The following is an 18,119-nucleotide window of genomic DNA, read 5'->3' as shown; positions in this document are numbered from 1 at the left end:
AGTATTTTCCGTTGCGCAGGCTTTTGCTTCTCCAGGTTCTCCCATGGAACTGAGAAACGTATTCAGTCGAACTTCTGCGGTAAGTCAGTATATCATCCTGAGAAGTTTGATCGAGATAGCAGAGGTTCGACTATTCGTTTTTCAATTCCATGTGATATTACAACACGGTGAACTAAATTTATATAGAAACACTTTGATTTTGTTTTGTTTTTTGCTAGCATTAAACTGAGAAAATGTTATTCAATAGACAGAGAACACCACTCAAAGAAAAGTACATCATAAGAATATATATATGGTTGCTGTGGTTCTCGGTTTAATTTGCTAGTTAAGAAACTTGCTCTAAATAAGTACATCTTACAGGTGAAAAACTAAGCCAGGCGATAGAATTAAATATAAAGTTATACACTTTTATTTTACGTTTACTAGTGTTGGGTTACTACTGTAAAATAAGTCAGTATATATGAAAGATAACTGTATTAGGTACTATTTTCCACCGGCGGTGTATTCTTGCATAGTGTACTTAATGTTTACAAGCGGGGCGCTACTAGTATGGATGCATGACAAGTGCTATTGAAACTCGAAAACTAACTGGTTTCCACTACCCTTGCTTATACGTATACCCGCGTCGCCTTCGCTCCTGTTCACTTTGGACGCACATTCTTGCTATCGCTCAGGCCCCCAGCTTTCTCCTGTTTTGGCTCCCTTAAATAGTATTCGTGCTTTTTATTGGCCACCTGGCAAAGCACTTGTAATGATTTTACACCAGTAACTCTAAAATACATGTGTATTACTTTATTTAATTCTGTCGTCTGCAGAATTTTTTTTTTTTTCGTACAAATATGCCTTTTCATGCAGAACACTGAATTTTGCCTGTAAATTTTTGAGAATATGCTGTGACGAAACTTGAGCACCGTTCTTCTTTTCTTTCTTATCACGAGTCTTCTTTAGCCTAATGAGCACAATCATCACACGATAACGACTATTCTTTTCATTTAACTTGTAAACAAGTTGAACTAATAATAATAATTGATGTACAAAGGAGAAGTGTCCTACATATTTGAGGTAAAAAATAAAATAAATATACTTCTACTTCATCCGTGTTTACAAAGTTAAATGTTATCGATTTACAAAAAATGGTCACCTATCCACACACTGACCAGGCTCGACACTGCTTGACCATACATATTAAAACATCGGTCCCACTGAATACACAAGTAGTAAGCACATTCACATAAAAATAATTAGGATTACAGTATATAAAATGCGTTAATTAAAATAGCAAATGCCTTACCTTATCACAGGCGATCCAAAGCCACTGCACATCATCTGCTACGCACACTATATTCCTCCAATATTTCACTCACTTCCTATATCACGCAACAGAAAATATTAATAAAATTCACTTAGCAACATTTTCATTTTTAATCAACAATACGTATAACAATTAAGAATAAAATTAATTGTGAGCACATTGTTATAATTAGAATACTGTTTTTATTCGTTTACAAATATGGGATTAATATAGAGCTGGCAGCAACAATATATACAACTCATCCTGTATGTATCGTAAATCCTAACTTGAGAAGACATCTCTGACGCAAACAATGAGACAAGAAATCAAATACTATATCCGACACATTTGGGGTTTATTGAACTTCAATGTTGGAAGATACCACCTTGTCGGTAGTACAAATGTAATATCCTTACAACACGCGGAACTTTTGCCAGGCATATCTAGGAATTTGGGAAGATTAATTGATATCCTTAATGTGCAATGTATGATTATGACGCATTGTTATGTACACGCAGACGGAACCAGGACAATCTATAGATGACATTTGCACTGTGTTTGGACAATTTGTTCGCAGAAAATAACCGTTTTTGTCTATGAATACTTGAGAACATGGAAGGTATGAGATATACATTTTATGCGCAAATATTATAATACAAATCATTGTTAGTTTGGTGGATGCGTGAAAGAAAGAAAAGGAGTAGATTTTTGCAGACGTCCGGATATAAAGCGAGAACTGAGAATACGCATCTATAACATCTATTTTCTTTGTGTTAATGATATCGATGAACTAAACGGGGAAACTAAAATACAACTGTTTGCAGTATAATTCGAAGTATAGTCAAGTGCAGAGGCGTACTCACGGGGTGTCCACCGGGTGCGGACTCCTCGCAAAAGTTCCTAAGTGAACATACATTTGCAGACTTTCTCATTAAATGTAGTTATTAACAGGGAAAATATTGATGTATCATCAATATAAATCTGATCTTACACTTCATCTGTACTCTGTCTGTATCATGTTTTTGTGAAAAAGTAAGTGGAATATTTATCGTGTTTTCGAATGCAGAATAATAGTATATAGACATAGTGGCTTGTAGTATTGGAACCTTGCCCCCCGAAGCTTGGATCCCTTAGAAGAAAAAAAAATGCATGCGCGCCTGGTGAAATGGTTAACGAATTCAGTTCACTCGATGAATCGACAGATAGTAATACACATTTCGACAGATCGACAGCATTCGACAGATACAGACATATGAAAGTAGCACAAGAATTAGGCGAAAGTCCGTGCGTTTCCTCAATTCACGTAGGAAACAACAGAAAATATCAACTACCATAAAATAATCCGTATATATATTTAATTTATTTGGAATAAAATAAATATAGAAACAACCTGTTCATACATAACTACGGTAAGTGCGTTAATTGCTAACGTAAGAACAAATATGAAACAAGGCACAAAATAAAAAAGAAAAATAAAGTTAAAGGGAATAAATATTTAGGCTTGATTGTCATTCGTATTAAGAAGCTGGGTAATAAAATGTTAAAATCTACAGAAAATTATGAAATTAAATCAGGATTTGAAATAAAAGTCTATACATTGGAAGTAGGCCAGGGAGTTTGCAAGGCAGATGTGTGCGACACGCGTTACTTTATAGATTCCCTTCATTGAACTATAGTAAGCAGTACGAAGATGGTACTTTGCGTATAATCACAGGAAGGATTGAAGTTAATTACCATGGTAATATAATTATTTATTGATAAGTATTTCCATGTTAAATTATGAAAATTATAAGCACAAGGAGGGTGAAAAAGTAGTGTGACCGACTTAGCAATGACTGAAACATAAAATAGAAAAGCGAATAAAAACAAATGCCTTTTGAGTTATGTGGAATAAAGTTTCTTCTAGCCAGTAAGGAAGAATAGGATCTGGTGCATTCATTGAATACCTGAAAAAAATCGTTTATCAAAATAGAAGGAAACACACTTATCGTTGTGGCAACTACGAACTTCTGTTTACCTCAGCCCGCCTCAGCAAGTGCTTTCTATCCGGTCCGCGCTCCGTAACCAAACTCAACGCTGCCTGCTAGCGAAAATTTCATTCTTCAGTATCGTTGAGTTTATTGCAGAAAGCAATGGCAGATACGGCATCAGCACCTGCAGCCCCGGCACAGGCTTCTCCTAAGAAGTCTGCAAAGCCTAAGAAACCAAAAACAACACCTTCTCATCCAAGAACATCAGAAATGGTGAACAACGCCATCAAGAATTTGAAGGAAAGGGGAGGAAGTTCACTGCAAGCTATTAAGAAATACATCTCTCAGAACTACAAAGTGGATGCCGAGAAGCTTGCTCCATTTATCAAGAAATACTTGAGAAGTGCAGTTGCTTCTGGGTCTTTGGTTCAGACCAAGGGAAAAGGTGCATCTGGATCGTTTAAGCTTAGTGCTTCATCGCTGAAGGAGAAGCCTGAAGGTGGATCTTCAACCAAGGCGAAACGATCAGCATCAAAGGAGAAGAAGCCTGCGAAAAAGCCAGCAGCTAAACGTCCCAAGAAGACTGGTGAAAAGAAAAAGGCTGCTGCTCCCAAACCTAAGAAATCACCATCTAAAGTGAAGAAGGCAAAAACTCCCAAGAAGCCAAAGGCCCCGAAGCCAAAGAAGGCTACAGCAAAACCGAAAAGTGCTAAGAAGGCTGCACCAAAGAAGAAGTAAATGTGTCAGTAAATCATCTGACATTTTAAAACGGCTCTTTTTAGAGCCATCAAATACTTTGAGAAGAGTAAAATTGTGCTTTTCCTATCATTATCACATGTTCATTCATAGCAATGTATAGTATACACGCAAGGGACTTTGAGTTTTCTTTTTAACCGAAGCACTTCTTGATGTAAGTGCTTTATAACAGAGGGGAATTGAGGGTGGGGAAAGAAAGCTTTCACGGGTGTCAAGAATGGTGTACTCGAAAAAAAATGGGGAACACATTACGTAATGTCAATTTGAGATCACTTACTTTTTCCTTGTTCCTATCTTCAAGTAGCGAAACAGTACAGAAAACGCACTTAATGCATTTGTTAGAAAAACTTTTGCAGGCTGACTGGGTTCGATTCTCGGTGGGAGCTCAAATGTTTCGCATTGCACGTTAATAAGTAGGTCCACGTTTGAAACAGCCTTGCTGCTGAAAGGGACACTAAACTAAAATCAACTCTTTTCAAGGCTGGGGTGAAAGAAATGTTCGAACTTATTACAACTCGTGAAAGTGAAGTAGACTATGTTTCAATTTAACGTCGTACTATTATGATTTTTATGATAAAGGAGACGGGTGATTACGCCTAATGAATGATGGAAATACTGGTGTAATGAGAAAGTGTTAGGAAAAGGGAACACGCTAATAACCACGGATACCGTCTTATAATTCGTAATATTGCTATAAAGAAAAATAGTAACACCAGCAGAAATGTAGGTGTACAATTGAACTGATGTTAAGTACAAACAGACACTTAAAGAAAGTTTAGTTTAACGTTTGCATTCAACAGCAGCGACCTCTGACAAAATAATATTACTTTTGCTACCTTGGAAGAAGTACATATTTCGCCTGCGAGTTCTATCAGATTAATAACGTTGAGAAGGGCAAACAGTGGTTGAATCGAAGTTAAGTTATGCAACATATGGCAAAATCGAACCCTTGACCACATAAAACGAAGATAATCAATCGGTAAACATAGGGGAAAACTAAAGAATATACTTGAAAGATAGGATGATATACGAAACGACAGGAAAACGAAGGTAGATGTATTAACTATGCAACATACGGCGTGAGAATTTAAAAAAAAAAGATAACAAGTATGGACAAGATCCTTGTTAGGATAACAGCATCTCTAAGTAGTGTATTGGTCCTAAAAAGGACCGTTTTTGAACTCAGTGCCAGAACTTCAAACTTAAGCACGTTCCCCACGGATGCGGCGAGCAAGCTGAATGTCCTTAGGCATGATTGTGACTCTCTTTGCGTGAATAGCACACAAGTTGGTGTCTTCGAAAAGCCCTACAAGGTAAGCTTCACTTGCCTCCTGTAAAGCCATGACAGCTGAGCTTTGGAAGCGAAGATCTGTCTTGAAATCTTGTGCAATTTCTCGGACGAGTCGTTGGAAGGGCAGCTTGCGGATGAGCAATTCAGTGCTCTTCTGGTAACGACGAATTTCTCGGAGAGCCACAGTACCAGGCCTGTAACGATGGGGCTTTTTCACTCCACCGGTAGCTGGAGCACTCTTTCTTGCAGCTTTGGTGGCAAGCTGCTTTCGAGGAGCTTTGCCTCCAGTAGATTTCCTAGCTGTCTGCTTGGTACGTGCCAGACAGACAGACATTGTCGGGTTTAAGTGTTTGAAGTACCGGGCTTTCGCCCTTGCCTTCCATGTGAGTTGTGTTTGGCTTGACTTTTGGGTTCAGCGTTGTTTCATTGTAGGGCTGCAACTGTCGCAGGCCCTATGTTGCTTCCTTGTGGGTCAATTGGTTCAGTGTGGTCTGGGCATCCGGTAGATTCTTCTTCGTGGATCTCCTGTGGCGATTGCAGTGACGTAGTGGTTTTGGTGTCCTTGGACTGTGTCCCAGAATCTTCTTGACTGTGCTTGTTGCACTTCGGACAGCAGCGGAAGCTCTAAGTCTTCGTGTATTTGGGCGATTCTCGTGTCACGGCTGTGGCCCGTTATGATACGAGCTGCCCGGTTCTGGATGGTCTGCAGTTGGCGTAGGTTTGTGCGGGCTGCGTGTTCCCACGCCGGGTGGGCATAGAGCAACGTCGACCTGATGTACATTTCGTAAATGTGTCTTCTCGTCCTGTGTTCAAATTGTGGACTCAGCAGGATGGGAAGTAGATACCGAACTCTCTGGGCTCCTTTATCGGCAGTGTTTGTTATGTGTGTGCGGAAGGTGAGCTTGCGATCCAGAGTTACCCCGAGGTATTTTGCTTAATTTTGTAGTTGGAGTGGAGTGCCGTACATGGTGAGGCGGTATTCTTTCCTTCTGGTGTTCCTGGTGAAATCCACCAGTGCCGTCTTGGTGGGGTTGATCTTCGTCTTCCACTTCTGCGTCCACTCTTCTATTAGGGAGATGTGGCGTCTCATGGCGACTTCTGCGTATCGATGATTGCGGTTGCTCGCAAAAATCGCCGTATCGTCCGCGTATGTGGCTACCATTGTAGCGGGCGTTGTTGGTAGGTCCGCTGTGAAGAGTGCATACAGAAGTGGTGACAAACATGATCCCTGTGGCACTCCTGCATGTATTGGCCTTGGATCCGTGGTGTGCCCCAGATGTGAGACCCGGAAACTTCTTCCTGCGAGGTAGCTCTGGATGGTTCGCACTTGGTATGTTGGGAAGCCCGCCCGATGTAGTTTGTGTATAACTCCGTTATGCCACACCCTGTCAAATGCCTTCTCGATGTCCAAGAAAAGCCCTAGGGTGTGGCCTCCATCATTAAACTGTTGTGTGAGTCTGTCTACTACTCTTACGAGTTGTAGTGTTGTATTATGGCCTGGCCGGAAGCCAAATTGGTGCGGTGGCAACAGATCATGCTGCTGGATATGATTTAGAAGTCTTCTTTGTATGACTCTCTCTACCACTTTGCTGAGATGGGAGAGGAGGCTGATCGGGCGGTACGTTTTGAGGTCTGTTCTGTTGCCTCTGGATTTTGGTATCATCGTCAGGCGGGCTTCCTTCCATTCCGCTGGAAAGTGTCCCTTCTGCATGATTGCGTTAGTGATTCTCGTCAACAGTACTATTGCTTTCCTCGGGGCCTTTTTCAGAGCGAGAGGGGGTATTCTATCTGGTCCTGTGGCCTTCCGGTTGTGGAGCCCTTGGATGATGCGCTGAAGCTCTCTTGGTGCTGCCAGGTCCTCCGGTGGGGGTGGTGTCTCTTCCTGTATGCTGCGTAAGGTCTGCTGGACGGCGTCCTCTACTGCTGCGTTTGGCGGGGTGGTGTTTTCCCTGAAGATCTCTTGCAGATGGTCCGCAAAGAGGTTTGCCTGTTCTTCCGGGTTGTGTACGAGTCCCTGTGCGCTTCTGAGTGGTTGTACTCTTGGGGCAGTCTGCGGTCTGGCTAGGCTACGGAGAAGCTTCCAGAATTCCTGGGATGGTGTCTCCATTTCTATTAGTTTTTCGTTCCACTCTTCATATGCCACTCGGTTGAGACGGTTTTTTACTCTTTTGCTCAGCGAGTTCCAGAGTGTCTTGTATTGCCTCTCTCGGGTGGTCTGCCAACGTCTTCGGGCCCATCTTTTCATTTGGATCAGTGCCGTGGTTCGCAGGTCCTCCGGTTTTCGTTGGTCTATGAGCTGTTGTTCTCGGGTGGATCGGTGGTATGCTGTCTTGATTGCTGCTGTTAGATGGTGTACTGCGGCGTCTATGTCTTCTGTTGTTCGCAGTGGGAGTCTTGGATCCACCGTCTCGGCCAATCGGCGTGTATACTCGTTCCAGTCCGTGTCAAACCGTCGAGGTAGGCGCTGGGCTGGAACTTGATGTCGGGTGGCTACTGTGAAGATGACCGGGATGTGGTCCGACTGCATATCCGGGAGAACACTTGGTCCTTCGATGATCGCTGTGTTGGCCGATAGGGTCATATCCAAGACGTCTGGGGGCCATCCGTTTGTCGGATAAAAGGTTGGTTCTGTTGGTGCTGCGGCGAGGAAATCTATGGTGCGGAGCGCACGGTGTAGTGCTCTGCCGTTCACATTGGACACTCGTGAGTTCCAGGCCGGGTGCTTGCAGTTTAGATCTCCTGCTACAAGTACCCTGTGGCCTAGGCGGCGGAGCATTGCTATGTCTGGTGGATGTAGCTGAGCGTTTGGCGGCTTGTATGCTGACACAATGTGGAGCGGTCCGTCTGGAGAGTGCAGGGTGATGGCGGTTGCCTCTAGTGACTGCATTGGTGGTAGCTGCAGTGAGTCGTGGGCGATCTGGTTTTTGACCAGGATCGCCGTTCCTCCTTTCCTCCTGTCCAGGCGGTCCGTCCTGTGAACTGTGTAGTTCTTGATTCGGAAGTTGTGGTGTTGCTTTAAGAACGTTTCACTAAGCAGAGCCACGTCAATGTTTTCTCGTTGGAGGAAATCCGTGAACTCGGCACGTTGACGGTTGACGCCTTCCGCATTCCAGCACGTCATTCGCAGGTCTCTGAGGATTCTTGGATTAATGTGCGCCATCATCCAGGAGTTCCGCTGCGACCTCGAGGAGTGTGGTGAATCTTGTTGTCTGGTCCTTTGCCTCCTTGATTTTTCGGAGACCTGTTCGTAACTTGTCGAGGAACTTCTTGACGTTCATGCCTGCCAAGAGGTCAAGCACTTCCTTGATTGATGAGATCAACTCTCCGTCGAACATTGGGTGTTTGTCTTGTGTTGTTTCTGTCGTGGCTGCCGTGCTGGTGCTGCGGGGTGTGTCTTCTGCGGTGGTAGTGGTTTGTGATGCACTGGGTTCTGATGTCGGTGGGGCCTGAGGGTTGGACTTGGCTGGACCTGGCGGTACTGCTGTAAGCTTTTTTGTCGGCGGTGGAGCGGCGGTGGGCCGGGTTTCTTCTGCGGTGATTTCGTTGCTTTCTTCGTTTGGATTCAGCAAGGGCGTAGTGTCATGTTGCTTGAAGTTTTTCGGGGGGGGCGGTGCTGGGAACGTCTGCTTCTGGGATGACCTCTTCTTCTTCTCAGCTTGAATGTACGGACACCCCTGGTAGTTTGCCGGATGGGCGCCCGAACAATTCACGCATTTTGCTGCAGTGTCCCTAGATTTCTTCTGGCACACTTGCGTTTCATGTGACTCCCCGCACTTGACGCATCGAGGATTTGCACGGCAGGTGAGCTGTGAATGGCCCACCCGCTGGCAGCGGTGACACTGAAGTATGTCGTTTCCCTTATAAGCTTCGATAGCTACTCTGTAGCAGAGTAGCTTCTTCAGCTCATAGATGTCTGGTGAGCCTGTTTGCTTGGTCAGTGTGGCCATAAACAATGGAAAGTTCGGTCTGTTGCCGCTTGCGTCCGCTCTACCTCGGAGCTGGCTGACTGATTTAACAGGGAAGCCCAGTCTTGTCAGTTCTTCTTTGATGGCATCGGGGGGGGTGTCTATGGGCAGCTTCCTGATTACTACCTTCAACAGACGGGCTGTTTTTGGTAGTTCGGTTGAAAATTGTCGCTTTTCATGCAGGAGAAAAGCTTCCACTTTTAAGTAGTCCTTCCAGGACGCGCAATGGATTTTAACAAAATCACTGGACTTGTATACATCGGGGGGGCTATCCAGGGTAGCCGCGATTGATTGCGTGAACGCAAACTTGTTCTTGACCTCATAAATGTAGAGGGGGGGCACTTTCCTTGCTGGTAGACTGGTTGCTGCTGTAGACGTATTGTCTCTGCTTGCGGGGTCCTGGGGGGTTGTGCTGTCCCCTTGGGCTTCCTGCTCTTGTGCGCAGTCCATCTTGTCTTCCGTGTCTTCAGCGGACAGTGCTGAGTAACGGTTTCGGCATGCATCTCTGAACTCCACCATGGACGTGATTGGGCCGGATGCTGTTCGTTTGACTGCTTTCCTGGGGGGCTGCACGAAGCCTTCGTCTGACAGGTTGGCATCTTCTTCAGGGGGGTTGTGGGCGGGGGGCACTGCTCCCGAGCTGCCAGGTTGGATCACTGTTTCTTCTTCTTCTCTTCGGGGGAGGGGGGGGAAGTGCTTGGGGGACTCTGGGTCCGGTACTAGCTCTTCTTCCAGTGTCGGTTGGGGGGGCTCCTGTGGGGTTTTGGATATTTTCTTGGCTTTGTTTACTATCATGCGGCGTTTTCGGACGGGACCTAAAGCTGTAAACTTTAGGCCCTGTAGTTGTTTCGTGACATTGTTTAGGTTGCTGGAAGGGGCTTTCCTGGTGCGGGGCACCTTTGTGGAGGATGTTTTCCCCTTGCGCAGGGCGGGGGCGCCTGGGTTCACTTGGCTCATGGTCTGGATCTCAGAGGGGTTGATCGCACTATTATGACACTGTTCTGGTGGCTCTTGAAAGGGCCGCAATCTATTGGAAGCACTTGAATCGTCTATTCTGTTGTTCTGATGGCTCTCGTAAGGGCCGCAAATTCTTGGAACACGGTAATCTCACTACAATGCACTGTCCTAGTGGCTCTTGAAAGGGCCAGAATGTTTGAATACAATGTATTTTTCGCTGTGTGGGTTTAGCTTTTACGCCGGGAGCTTCTTGGGCGTGCTCCCGACAGGCCTATTTTTCTTTTTGCCGGTATAGGTGATTTTAATGTTTATTTCGTACAGGGACCTAATTTTTATTTTCACCAGCTGAAGCGCCGGGCTCCCGCATCAGCGGGGAACTGTGCTGGGCGACGGGGGACCCTGATATTTATATGTGCTGCTTGGGTAAAGAAGCCTCCTGATTGGTTCTCTTGCTCGCGTCACCCCGACCAATCAGAAGCTTGCTCTTGAGTTTGTCGTCTCGGGGCCACACAACTTTCCGAACAAAACTGTTCTTGACCCTCAATATGGCGCCTAGTGTGCTGGCTGTGCTTTGTTGCTATCTACTCCTATCTACAGCAAACTAAGCATGCAACATGCACACTGCACAGCACTACACAGACACTTGCACTTGTTCACCACACTTGAATGTCTCAGATCACTAAAAATAATGTTGGCCTGTAACGATGGGGCTTTTTCACTCCACCGGTAGCTGGAGCACTCTTTCTTGCAGCTTTGGTGGCAAGCTGCTTTCGAGGAGCTTTGCCTCCAGTAGATTTCCTAGCTGTCTGCTTGGTACGTGCCATTGCAACTGTCACGACTTGTTTCAAATAATTGCGCGCTGAATGAAGTCAAGTTATATAAAGAGCAAAACCGTTAAATCAAGCTATTTCTCATTGGATAAAGTCAGTCGAAAAGGACAGTTCTCATTGGCTTAGACACGTTTTGTGTTTTTCCTCCGTGCTTTCCCTGCATGATCGAAGGAACAAAACCACGAGTCTTGGGCTGCTTGGGCTTGTATTTCTCGTGTGTGGTGAGCGAAGCAGTAACATATCGAAATGACAGGACGTGGAAAAGGAGGCAAGGGTCTTGGCAAAGGAGGTGCCAAGCGCCACCGTAAAGTTCTTCGTGACAACATCCAGGGTATCACCAAACCCGCTATTAGGCGTCTTGCTCGCCGTGGTGGTGTGAAGCGTATCTCTGGTCTCATTTATGAAGAGACCCGAGGAGTATTGAAAGTATTCCTGGAGAACGTAATCAGAGATGCTGTTACATACACAGAACACGCCAAGAGGAAGACAGTGACAGCTATGGATGTTGTGTATGCCTTGAAGAGGCAAGGAAGAACCCTGTACGGTTTCGGAGGTTAAGTTGGGGTTCCTCCTATTTTGGATATAAAATTGGCATAAACGGCTCTTTTCAGAGCCAACAAATTTATATAAAGGGAAAGATTTACTTTGTGCGATTTTCTGTTAGATTATAAGAATTCGTGTAACTACATTAAAGCCTTTTGATGCACACTAAATTACAGACGTAGAGAGATTAATTTGAGAAAATCATACGTTTTTTTTTACATTATGTACGTTCATGTATACGTATTCATATCATGTAGCAGTATTAATGCTGGAGAAGGGGTTCTGGTTGGAAATTGGCGATTTGTTGGAAGTAGCGAGCATGAGAGATGCGAAACGCAAGTCGGAATTTCTGTTCTGACAGTAGGATGTACGTATAGAGGCTTATACAACTTCTATACTGTGCTGTGAGGGGCGAATAATGCGTTAGAAACCTGAATCTTGTCCTTTATCTTGTTTACGTGGTCTTGGGTTCGATTTCTTTCTTTTGCGGTAGTGTCTATTGTGATTTACATGTAAATTAATGACACTTCGTAGCGGGTTACTAAAATAAAGAGTAATACAAATATGAGATGTAGGTTAATGCATTGTATACTTCACATTATTTACTAAAGAAAGGCAGTAGTTACAAGAAACCTAGGCTCGCTCGTTGGGCACAGTAGCAAATGAGTTCTGAGATCAGAGAATAAGAGTAGTTGCGTATTACAAACCATATACATATAACACATATCACACAAATATGAATATCGACCTTGCAAAGAATAAATCGTACTTAAGTGTGCATTTAATGTCATTACTATGTTGCAAAAGAAATTTAGGAAAGTTTTCTGATCCGCTCTGTTCATGATGTCATTGGGGCATAGTAATGAACAATAATAAATGTCGAGAACATATTGAACAGAGTAATTTCAGCCAAGCCAACGCAAGAGAGAAACATGAGTGCTTTAAGAATGTTGGAAATTCCTTTGTCTAGCATGAAGTACATGAGAATATGTGGTATGAGGTTTTCTTCCATTGCTGAGAATCTGGGCTCGACTGTCCTGTCCTCTGGGTAATATGAGCCCGATGTACGCAAATATCAAAAAAATGTAGCTAGCGACAATACAAAAGGTAATGATCTTATAATTAATAATGTAGTGGGAACTAAGCACATCGCTGTTTGGAGTATTCTAAAGTTAGTGTGACTTCCTATGGGCTTCAATTACGATCGACGACTACACATATACTAATTAATCGAATAGCAGCGAGAATTTCGAATGAAACTAAGCAACTATCTCAGACACTTTTGATGAGTCTGTATATCGAAAACAATTCATTTCAATCGTAAATCTCCTCTATAAAGGGGTTTGTGGCCCTCATAAGGGCCGATTTGTATGAGATATAGGTCTTACATTTATGCCTTCTTCTCAGTTTTCTTGGGCAGAAGTACAGCTTGAATGTTGGGCAAAACACCACCCTGAGCGATTGTAACTCCAGACAACAACTTGTTTAATTCCTCGTCGTTACGGATAGCTAACTGCAGATGACGTGGAATAATCCTAGTCTTCTTGTTGTCACGAGCAGCGTTGCCTGCCAACTCAAGAACTTCAGCTGCCAGGTATTCCATGACTGCAGCCAAATACACGGGAGCGCCAGCACCAACTCGTTCGGCATAGTTACCCTTTCGCAAAAGACGATGGATTCTGCCTACTGGGAATTGAAGGCCAGCCCTGCTGGAGCGGGACTTGCTCTTTCCCTTGACTTTTCCACCTTTGCCGCGACCAGACATTGTTCAATATTCTTTCGTAATAAGATGAGAGGAAAAATTGCGGCCTCCCATGAATCAAGTCAGTTTTGTTACTACTTCAAGCGTGCACCCGAGTGCATCAAATGAAAAGCAAGGCAGTTGGCGCGAATTGAAACACGTACTGTAATTTAAATGAAGTCGATAAATCGGCGGACACATCTAATTTTGCTGAACGAGTGAGTCATCATGCCACCAAAAACTAGCGGAAAGGCTGCAAAGAAGGCTGGTAAAGCCCAAAAGAATATCTCCAAGGGAGATAAGAAGAAGAAGAGGAGGAGGAAGGAGAGCTATGCCATTTACATCTACAAAGTTTTGAAGCAAGTGCATCCTGACACTGGCATATCTAGCAAAGCTATGAGTATCATGAACAGCTTTGTTAATGACATCTTCGAGCGTATTGCTGCTGAAGCTTCTCGTTTGGCCCATTACAATAAGCGGTCAACTATCACCAGCCGGGAAATCCAAACAGCTGTGCGCCTTCTTTTGCCTGGTGAACTTGCCAAGCACGCTGTAAGTGAGGGTACGAAGGCTGTTACCAAGTACACAAGCTCTAAGTAAAAATCTTCTTCAAGATTTTTCATTTCAAACGGTCCTTGTCAGGACCAACACATTATTCGAAAGAGTTAAATCACGAAATTTGCTTCATTCTGTTATGTAGAAACACGTTGAAATCCAATTTCTATATGCTGTTAGTAAAAAAGTAAAGCACATAGCGGAGATGTGTCGTGCTTGTATACGAAAGGCATTTACTCGCCGGAGATCTACACTTAGTCATAATAATTTACTTTTAAAAAGTGGTAATACATTCCGTGTTAAGTATAGTAGTAGGTGCACACGGATCGGAAATCAGGTTATTTTAATGTGCCGTGCAAATAAACAGGCTGTTAGTGTAAGAAATAGTGGGTATAACGCTTAGAATATCGATTAATCGCTATGAAATAATGTTGATAAATTATCTCTTGAAAGTACTATAAAATTAATGTTTCTAGTATTTTCGTACTTGAAGGATAATGAAATTTGAAAAAGAGATGCCAACAGCACCTGGTGTTCCCAGGCGGTCACCCATCCAAGTACTGACCAGGCCCGATGCTGCTTGACTTCGGTGATCGGACGAGAACCGGTATATTCAGCATGGTATGGCCGTTGGCGAATGCATATGGCTTCGAGTGAGTTATTGTAGCTACGTAGGTTTGTCGGTGAATACTCAAAAAGACCAGCGCGTGGAAAGCGTTGCTAATTGTTTTAAGTAATGCATGATTACGAAATTATCGTGGTGAACGATGTGAGAATATTCGTCTTTGTGAAAAACAAAATTAGAAAAAGTATACCAACAGCACCTGGTGTTCCCAGGCGGTCACCCATCCAAGTACTGACCAGGCCCGATGCTGCTTGACTTCGGTGATCGGACGAGAACCGGTATATTCAGCATGGTATGGCCGTTGGCAACTACCTTTTCTTCAATGTCCTGTTAAGGAAGTATGTTTTAAGTAAGAATTGACATTATTAACTATAAAGGCAAGCATATTAACGTCGTTAACATTACTTGGAATATACTAATATTCGAATAAATATTTGAATGTTCGAATGATGAGTGATTCGGATGTTCATAGTGCCACTGTGTCCTATCGAGTTTACTATCACGAACCACGTATGAAATTGTATATAAATAAATAAAAATAAATCCTTTATTAAGTATTGATTACAGGAAAAAGGCAAACTTACATTCTTTAATGTACACAATGAAATGTATGAAAGATATTTTTAAGATATGTTTCACTTACCCTTTATAACGCAAGGTAGTTTTCAGTGTAGCATTCTCTTCAGCTGCGAGATAACGTAAGGCAGATGATCATTCAGTCGTGAAGCACTAAAATGTAATATACATTTTAACTATTATCGATAAGAATTATTTACTGCAGGGATGCAAATAAAGTGAGGCAAATTAGTAAATAAAAACCGATACTGTAACTGATAATATAATTAGTTGTATCTGTATTAGTTGTATATACAGTAATCGCACGATTATCCGCGGAGTTGGATGTTGGCATAATCGCGCATAATCAGCAGTATGAGCAGAAAAGGGAAATGAAATGAAATATTTAGATTTACGTCGCATACTTATACCGGTTACGCTAAAGGAGACGGTGATGATGAGTACTGAATGAAGAAAGTGGGAGGAAACGGGAGAAACCCGAGAAAACCCATGAGCACGGTCTTTATGCACGACAAAGTTCACACGGCACGAGCTGGGATTGAATCAGGGACCCCAAGCACCGGAGGCCAAAAAACGGACAAAAAGTCTTTCGTGCAACTTTCGTTTTCGGTAAAAAGTTTACACATAATTTAGAAAGAGTAGTTTTCTGGTCTTTTTATTTCACAAGTTGGTTCATGTCTATATTTTTTACATGCATAAAAAATTTTTCAACTCCCTTGCTTATTTCCTGTTAAAGACCTCTACCTCTGATTGTATTTTTTGCACATATTCTTATTGTTTTCAGACAACATTTCTAAAAGCGTAATTTATCGTCAGCAAGAAAAGAAAAGGAAAGCCTCGGATAGTGGAATGTGTACTGTATATATATATATATATATATATATATATATATATATATATACGTATTAGTATATAGTTTTATTTTATACGTCTCCTATTATTACACAATGTGCAGATATTGTCAAAGCGCAAGTAAATATGTATAACTCCCCGTTCTGCACTTAATAACTTGAAAGAAGTTCGGGGAAGGTAGTGTAACAGAAAGTGCAAACAGAAATGAGGGTTTAAAGGCATTTAATATTATTCCGTAGTAGTATGATTTTTTGTAAAAAAAAAAATATATATATATATATATATATATATATATATATATATATCTAAACATACATATTCAATGATATAGTAAGAGGTTAGCAGCACTGATAGAACTGCAGAAAGTACAAAACCGTTAATAAGAAAGAGAGAGAGATGGTGGCCGCTTTTGTGCTTTTCATTGGCTAATTCCGAATTGCGCGCGAATACGTACGAGATTTCTTTCTTTTTCCTCTTCGCAGCCCAGATGTTGCCAATTAGAAGTTTTTAGTACTACATTTGTATGAAAATGTTGCCTTTAAGAAATGTGGTTTGCATACAGAGAAAAGAGCAAAATGAATATTTACCTTAGTGGGCATGAAAAAAGACGAAACATTTTGCAAGATGGACACACGAACTTCCTTAATGCAGGCGTTCAGTACATTATTGTAAAGAAAAAAACACTAAAAAGAATTACTTCAATATCCCTAGCAACATTCAACAATTCATAGAGAAAAATCTTTATTTTGAGAACAATGGAAAACTATGTAATTGTAGATAACTACTAAATTTAATGATTAAGGAAAACGTTTAGGCCCGGCCCTTCAGAAAGAAAGTGCACAGAATATTCTCTCATGGAAGCAATTGCAAAATCAACATTTTGTTTGCAGTTATAATTAGAGGATCTATATACAGGGTGTTCGAAAAAGAATGTATCCTCTTGAAAGAAAATATTCTCTGGGCCCCTAATCCTTTATATACCGAAAGGAAGTTTGTATAGCATTTTTTCTTACCTTCGTTAGAAGAATTGAAAGTGACTACTATCGTGACACGGGAGATATTTAATCGATAGTCGAATTACTCACATACTCGAATGAACACGTCTCTTGTAAGGAGAGGAAAGGCTTCTGTGATCCGCTATCGCAGCTGTGTCATATCTGCAGAGAATGTTAGGACACAAACGTGATCTTTGAGAGCCTCGTGAAAAGAAGTCGCATAGTATCATGTGTGGAGACATCGGGGCCATCTGAAGAACGCTTCATCATTAGGACCAAGGGCGAGTTACGAAACACTCTGGGATATATTTATTAACATAACTTCTCGTCATTCTGCAAGTGTGGTGGAGCTCCATCCTATTGGAAAAGGAAACCTCGGGAGCCCTCTTCATGTGTAGGTATCGTTCACATCTGAAGCATGTGAAGATAGATTACTGTACTATCGTGTACCTAAAATCATTTTCTACGAATACGAACATGTCTACACTGAAGGCAGTGCAGCTCTTTTTCTCTTTTTTTTGGTCATGTATTGTAACGCGGGGCAATGCACACAATAACATGTAATGTTGTGTATCATCATAAAGGGCCAGGGCGATGATTGGATCTTGATGGACGTGGAGAACTGATAGGTGATGTGAGTGGTATTGTGATCTATGGTTGTATGTTTACTGATGAATGCATAAGGAGAGGTGAAGGGGTTGCCTTTTTTTTTATGTCGATCGGGAGGGAAGCGATTGGGAAACTTTTGACTTTGTTTTTCAACCGAATATATTGATTGAATAGGTCGCCGACAATTTTACGGGGCGTCACGTCGTTGCCTTTTTCATGTCGATCGCGAGCGAAGCGAGCGTTTTTTTTTTTTTTTTTTTTTTTTTTTTTTTTTTTTTTTTTACCGACAATATGTATTGAATCGGTTGCCAACACCTTTAGGGGCGCGTCACGTCCTTCTTTCTGTGCTGATCGCGAGCGAAGCGAGCGCGAAATTTTTGACTTTTTTTTTTTTTTTTTTTTTTTTTTTACCCACAATATTTATTCAATCGGTCGCCAACACTTTTAGGGGTGCGTCACGTCCTCTTTTCTCTGCTGATCGCGAGCGAAGCGAGCGCGAAATTTTGACCTTTTTTTCTCTTTTTAATTCTTTTTTTTCTTTAAGAAAAAATATTGATTTCATA

At 42.4% G+C, this 18,119-nt stretch overlaps 2 non-coding genes across 2 annotated transcripts; both read right to left on the bottom strand.

Annotated features, from left to right (window-relative positions):
* Positions 1-14,415: 14,415 nt before the first annotated feature.
* On the bottom strand, positions 14,416-14,534 carry LOC145677716 (5S ribosomal RNA). The gene has a single exon (XR_014129957.1). It is a non-coding gene; the product is annotated as a 5S ribosomal RNA (ribosomal RNA).
* A 177-nt stretch (positions 14,535-14,711) lies between these two features.
* LOC145677719 (5S ribosomal RNA) lies at positions 14,712-14,830 on the bottom strand. Its single transcript, XR_014129960.1, has one exon. It is a non-coding gene; the product is annotated as a 5S ribosomal RNA (ribosomal RNA).
* Positions 14,831-18,119: the final 3,289 nt, after the last annotated feature.

The sequence above is a fragment of the Thermobia domestica genome, unplaced genomic scaffold (assembly GCF_964235325.1).
Source record: "Thermobia domestica unplaced genomic scaffold, izTheDome1.hap1.1 HAP1_SCAFFOLD_1273, whole genome shotgun sequence".
NCBI classification, from domain to species: domain Eukaryota; kingdom Metazoa; phylum Arthropoda; class Insecta; order Zygentoma; family Lepismatidae; genus Thermobia; species Thermobia domestica.
Note: the sequence above shows the minus strand (reverse complement) of the source record. Positions and strands in the feature narration are given on the sequence as shown.